The sequence below is a fragment of the Electrona antarctica genome (assembly GCF_951216825.1).
Source record: "Electrona antarctica genome assembly, chromosome: 7".
NCBI classification, from domain to species: Eukaryota; Metazoa; Chordata; class Actinopteri; order Myctophiformes; family Myctophidae; genus Electrona; species Electrona antarctica.
The window spans coordinates 31,759,440-31,765,904 of record NC_136812.1 but is presented as its reverse complement, the minus strand read 5'-3'; the positions used below and the strand labels follow the sequence as shown (position 1 = coordinate 31,765,904).

At 41.9% G+C, this 6,465-nt stretch overlaps 1 pseudogene across 1 annotated transcript; it reads right to left on the bottom strand.

Annotated features, from left to right (window-relative positions):
* Window positions 1-680: 680 nt before the first annotated feature.
* LOC306926197 (alanine aminotransferase 2-like) lies at window positions 681-5,786 on the bottom strand (annotated as a pseudogene). Its single transcript has 8 exons — window positions 5,757-5,786; window positions 5,222-5,305; window positions 4,957-5,148; window positions 3,414-3,493; window positions 3,163-3,299; window positions 2,627-2,783; window positions 1,391-1,503; window positions 681-804 (listed from the first exon to the last, which is right to left on the bottom strand). The product of its transcript is annotated as an alanine aminotransferase 2-like (transcript).
* Window positions 5,787-6,465: the final 679 nt, after the last annotated feature.

Genomic DNA, 6,465 nt, shown 5'->3' with positions numbered 1-6,465 from the left:
ACAAACGATGCAACAGGAACTGACAGGAACTGACTAGGGAACAAGAGTAATATACACATGAGGGCTGATTACACATTACAGCATGGGGAGGACAAGAACATAGAACCAAAACAACTAAACATAACATGGAAATACAACACCTACAAGTCTACATGTGAGTGTGACAGGTTCATCCTGCAATTTTCTCATGAGATTGTGTCCATGCAGAGGGTGGCGTCGGGGACCCCCGGAAATGCTTTGGCAATGTCTCGGGACCCCCGCCCCACCCCCTCCCGACCCCCAATATAAATTGACTGCTAATAAATACTGAAACCAGATATAATCATATGGGAAGGTGTATGCATGTACTATGTGTACTATATGTAAACTCTTCATTTCCATTTTCCAGCCATTCAGTTGCACAAAAAAAAAACGGGTTGAGAACCCCTGCGCTAGAGGATAGTTTGTCTCTCAAAAGGGTTCATCTCCCTGCAAGTTTCATGGCAATCCACACATGAGATATGTTGTGTACAAGTGGACCTAAGGGTGGAGCTAGAGGAAAGGTCCTGGGGTCACCAAAATCAGTACGGACCATTCTCTGTAGAGCATGATGAAGGTGCACAGCAAAACAAGCAAAACAAAAAAAAGCCAACCTTAGATTATTATGTATGATGTGTTTGAATGTTGACCATTTTAGAGATTCACAATGTTCTACTCTTCTGTCCTGGGTGTGTGCAGGAACATTTGTCCAGAAGGCGCAGGTGGAAAGAGCTGAGCCGTGCCAACACCATCTCTAGGGTGGCAGGAGGCACCAGAACACACAGCCTGAGAGGAATAAAACGCATGCGCGCGCGAGCACGAGCACACAATGAAACAAACCTTTCTAATTACAGTATAAGAAAATTAAGAACAATTTAGAATATAGAATATTGGCCTCAATTGCAGTTCATGTACAATAAAGTGCCACTACACACCCACCTGGCTGCAGGTACAGGACAATGAGATGCATATACAACACCTCGCCATAACATGCTTCCATAAGTAACACTTGAATCACCTCCAACTAAACAAAAACATAATGGCTCTCTGTCTACAGTACCTTTATTGGCAATCTGTGTTAGAGGGTCTGTTTTTGTGAGCTTCATTTAATATTATTATTTTTATGTTACAGTATATAATTGGAAACAATGAATCAGTGATAGTTCCATCTTCCAGTTCATTTCTTATTCTAATAACTACGCAATGCATTGTGATCTTGTAGAGATCGGTCATTTTTAGTACAGGACATAAGTGGTTAAGAAAATGTCACCCCCTCTGTTGTTTCCACGAATCGAACCGCCCGAACCGCGATCAGTATGATCAACATCAATGAAATATGCCATCATCATAATTACCATCATCATCATCCTACCTGAGGTGATAGCTGTCACCTGGCTGGCCATTTTCACAACCTGCTCCCACACACACGCCCTCCTCCTCCAGTAAGCTCTGACAGTACAGAACATCTGCCTCCATTCCCGACATCTGACGAGAGGAAGGAGAATGGCACAAAGACAAAGAGGAACACAGAAAGACGACAATACTTATGTATAAATGACTAATTTATAACTAACTACTAATTTAATTAGTTACGCATTGAACTAGAGCCATAGTACAGCACTGTAGCATGGCAGGTACTGATAAAGATAGAGAAACTACTACTTTAGGGGAACAGAGAGAAACAGCATCTAGCATATAAAATTGCACTAAAAGTGATTATTTGGCTCACAATTATAGGGGAACCTTTTTAGTGCTATACAGCACCTGTAATTAGTAATCATTTGAAACCTATATCGTCTTTAATAGGCCTATTGAAAATCCAATGAAAATAGTATATCTACAAGCTCACAATGCAATGCATTGTGACGCATTGACATTGTAAGCTTGTAAATCGCCTATATTCAGATTGGACCAAGTATAGAGTGCTGGGGGACCTCGGTCAACTAAGTATAGGGTTTAAGTTAAAAGTTCTATATAGAACCTTTGTCAAATGCTGCTATATATTTGGCCCAGTACTTGAGCACTGATATCAGTGCACACCTTTAGTACCTTTGTCAAAATGATGCTATATATAGAACCATTCGATGTGCCTAAATTAAGCTGAAGAACCAGTAGAACCTCTGAAGAACCATACTGTCAGGACCACGCCCATGCCCTCATTCCAGAGATCATCATCTCCAACCTACTAACTATACACACCTGCTCCTCATTAGTCCACACCTATATAATCACCCCCTCTGCCACTTCACTTCAGTCAGTATTGTTTGCCTGCACTAGACACTAGCCACTCTACACGGTCCCGCCCCGCCCCGCCCCGCCCCGTCCCGTCATAGCTTGTCAGTGTTTGTTGCTTTCTAACTTTGCCTTTGACTACGAGTTTTGCCTATTCCCTTAGTTGTACCTTTGCCTGGATTTATTAAACATCCTTGAAACCTGCGCCTGCATCCAAGAATGTCATTACACAACAGTGGTACTATACTATAGCACCTCAATCATAGCCTAGTCCTAGTAATAGTCTGTCCTAAATGGGTATTGGAATTGAAAATAACGTGTACAGAAGTGATGGATTACATTTGAACATTAACTGTGTGCCCTGCCCCATACGTACCTGTGTGTTGGTGCCATGGGAAGTGTTGACCATTAGCTCCAGAGCCAGTTGGCCCAGGACTGGAGCACTGATATCAGTGCACAGCAAGGTCTCAGCAAACAGCATCACTGCTGGGTCCATGTTAACAAGCTCCATGTATCCTGCCCTCAGTCCACATCTGATCATGCAGAGGAAGCACAGCTATAGCCTACAGATGATTGTTTAGCTACAGACTAAAATGTCCTTTTAACTCGAAGTCCAATGTATATAGCCTGCTCCCAGAATCGGGTACTTTTACCGTCCCTCATCAGTCCAAAGTCAAATTTCTTCCTTGCATTGACACAGCAATACCTATATCTTTGCTATAGAAGACATCACACTGAATAACATTGTCTATCAGTCTATCAGATGTGAGACATGCAACTGAGAAAACTCAGAAACCTGAGATTGATATATCCAGTGTTGAAAGCGGTGAAAAGTGGGTAGTATTTACATGAATGCACTGTTTCATTTGAGATTGATTGCCAACTTTTAAAAAGCCCTAAGACCAAACTCACTCTCCTGTGACACCATTGGATATGGAATGGAAGGAGGCCAGTTCCACTGTCTGCGAGTACGCCCGTCCCATGTCAAACAGCACCTTTTTGTAGGAAACAAACTCTCTGTCTTGCCCCTACACACTGTCCTGGTAGACCTGGAGAGAGATTATAGACCACGTATAAAACGGACGCTCATTTTGGAGCGTGGAAGACTAAAAGACTGTAAATGAGTCTCAAACATCGATATGATGGCAGAGTTGTTTTTTTACCTCATCAACCAACAGGAACAAACCCTCAACTGCAGCGAATCGGATCACCTCCTCGATTGATTTTCTGTCCTGCACATAACCTATGTAGTAGGACCAGGGGTCACCAACATGTCCGTACACGGACAAATGTGTCCGTGGCAAAGACTTGGTCTTGTCCGTGGCAAAGACTTGGTCTTGTCCGTGGCAAAGACTTGGTCTTGTCCGTGGCAAAGACTTGGTCTTGTCCGTGGCAAAGACTTGGTCTTGTCCGTGGCAAAGACTTGGTCTTGTCCGTGGCACATTTTAGATTTTTTCCCCCCACACCATTATAATAATAATAATAAACTTTATTTATATTACATTATAATGTTGTCGTACTTGAGACCCAATTACTGAATGTCAGTCTACAGGCTTTTTTCAGAATATGTATGACACTGATTTATACATTAAAAATGTTTTATTAACTCTGAGAGTGTACAAATGGAACCAAATGGGCCCGTAACCAAATATGGTTCCATTTGTACACTCTCAAAGTTACAGACCTGTTATGGTCATTCAGGGCTAGCTCTTTATGTGTTTCTGGTAATATTATTGTCCACTCACGTATGTCCGTGGCAAAACTTTAAATTTTGACAGAAATGTCCACCACAAGCCGGCATGGCGATGACCCCTGAGCAGAACACATGACATTGTGTGACTCCTAATGACTCCAAGGAGTGGTGGAAAACATTAAACATATCAATACTGCAATGCAGAAATACTCTGTTACAAGTAGCAACTGGCAAGTCCGAAATCAAAATGTATTTGAGTAAAAGTGCAAAAGTACTGTATTGGCGTCAAAATATATACCAAAAGTAAAAGTATTCATGGTGCAGAATGTCACGTTTCAAGTTTTCAAATGTATACGAATCTTTTGAAAATAGCAAATCTACAAGCTCACAATGCATCACATCGTGATGCATTGTGAGCTTGTAGGCTATTTTCAAATGGCGAAATGTACGCTGAAGTGGTTACTGTATGTTCTGTAATAATAATCAAAATTCAATCAAAAGTAAAGTTCTAGTAACTAAAGTTTAAAAAAAAAATAGTGGAGTAAGGCCTCACTCAGACCTTTAAAACATTGATGCATGCTTGTTGTATGAATGTTGTGAGTGTCATGGCCGCCCCAATGCATTTCCAATAGAAGTCACATGGTTTGTAGTCCACAAGCTGTTGTATGGCTTTCGGCTGTGTTTCGACTGCCCCCCTCCCCCTCATACAACACAAATGTTGTGTCAAACCATGTGACTCCCATTGGAAATGCATTGGGGCAAGATGTATCACACCCTTTGTATACAACAAGCATACATCAGTCTGTTGCGAAGGTGTGAGTGAGGCCTAAGAGTACAACATTTGGATCTGAGATGTAGTGGAGTAGAAGTAAAAGTATTGGAAATTGGAACTACCAAGGAAAGTACAAATACCTCAAAACTGTACTTAAGTACAGTACTTGTACTTAGTTACTTTCCACCACTGATTACAAGAAAGATCAAACCGATATCTCTATATGCAGGAGAGACTGTACCTGTAGGATTCCCTGGGTTACTGATGTAAATAGCTCTGGGCTGGCACCTCCCCCTAGTGGTGCGCAAAGCCAGTTGCAGCTCTTCCACCTCCACCGTCCCTTGTCTTCTCTCAGCCGGTAGGGCACTAGTCGGTCCCCTGCCTCGTCCAGGAGCATGGGCAGCGTGTGTGGACTGGTCATGTCATTTTGACCCTGGGCTTTATCATGATGACCTTGACCTTTGTCCCCCAAACATTAACCCTGTCATAATAATATTGTGACCAACCTGCCGAACGAAGGACAGGGGTTTCATTCCTGTCTTGTGAGGATCCCCCGAGCTGACATCAATCACCTCTTTAAATGAGCATATCTGTGTTCAACTGTTCAATAAAGTATTCAGCTGATCTAGCCTTAGCCTTAATAATTACTGTGGTTAGACTTACAACTTTACAAGAGATGTAATTACAGTAATTTACATCTCTTGTAGTCTAACTGTTGTCCTACAATACCTTTGCAAAGAGGGTCTATCCAAGGAAATCTAATGAATACCACTAAATTAGGAGGTAAGCATTTGATACATGTTAAATAGCTACAAATATATCGATCTGCTATTTATGGAGAAGGGATTGAAGTGTAGAGAGCTACTGTAAAAGGATGGGGCCCAAGTACAGACCACTGGGGAACCCTGGTCCACAACGTATACAGGGTTTAAGTAGTTAAGATGGCTGTGACTTACCTGTGTGATCTGCTCAGGGATGAGAACACCCAGATCCTGCAGTGCTGTGTGACTCGCCGTGAGGCGACGCTCTAATCGCCCTCACCCTGAGGTTCACTTGTTCCAGAGAACCCATTTCCCTATAGACTGATATGGCACCTACTGTAACAAGAATCCCAAGAGCAAAGCACCAAGGCTACTACTGGGAACAGTCATTAGATCCTTTGGGCATTGTTTGCAACCCTAACAAATATCGGTGAGAAATCATTTAGAGATCATTTTGAGATGCACTCCTCTCCAAGAACCCACTGAGAGCATAGAGTCACTGTCTGGTATACAGTAGCTCTAAGGTTGTGACGTGACACTGTAGGAAGTGAATCACTAACTAGAAAGGGACACTCAAGCGGAGACATTGCCACGCATCATCATGTCTTACTGCGACAGTTGTAGTAATGTTTTACCACAATGTTGTATGGGATTTATTTGCCTCACGTGGAATAATAATGGTATTTTTTACTAACTACAAATGCCATAGTATGCTCAGAAGCACATTAGATTATCTATAATTACCTAATCTTCAACCCATTGCATACTGTTCAGCTTCTGTACTTTATACTAGCCTCTGAATGTAGCATTATTTATGTAGCCTACAGTATGTAAAAGAAAAAAGAAAATAAATATTACAGCCCCAAAAAAACACGTCTCCACCACTACTATTTTCCTTATTTTGTGGTGGTGGGGCTTCCAATTTGTCCGTTTGCCACAGCTCAGTGTTTGTTATATTTATTCATTCCTGTTGTTTCTTCTTTTGCAGC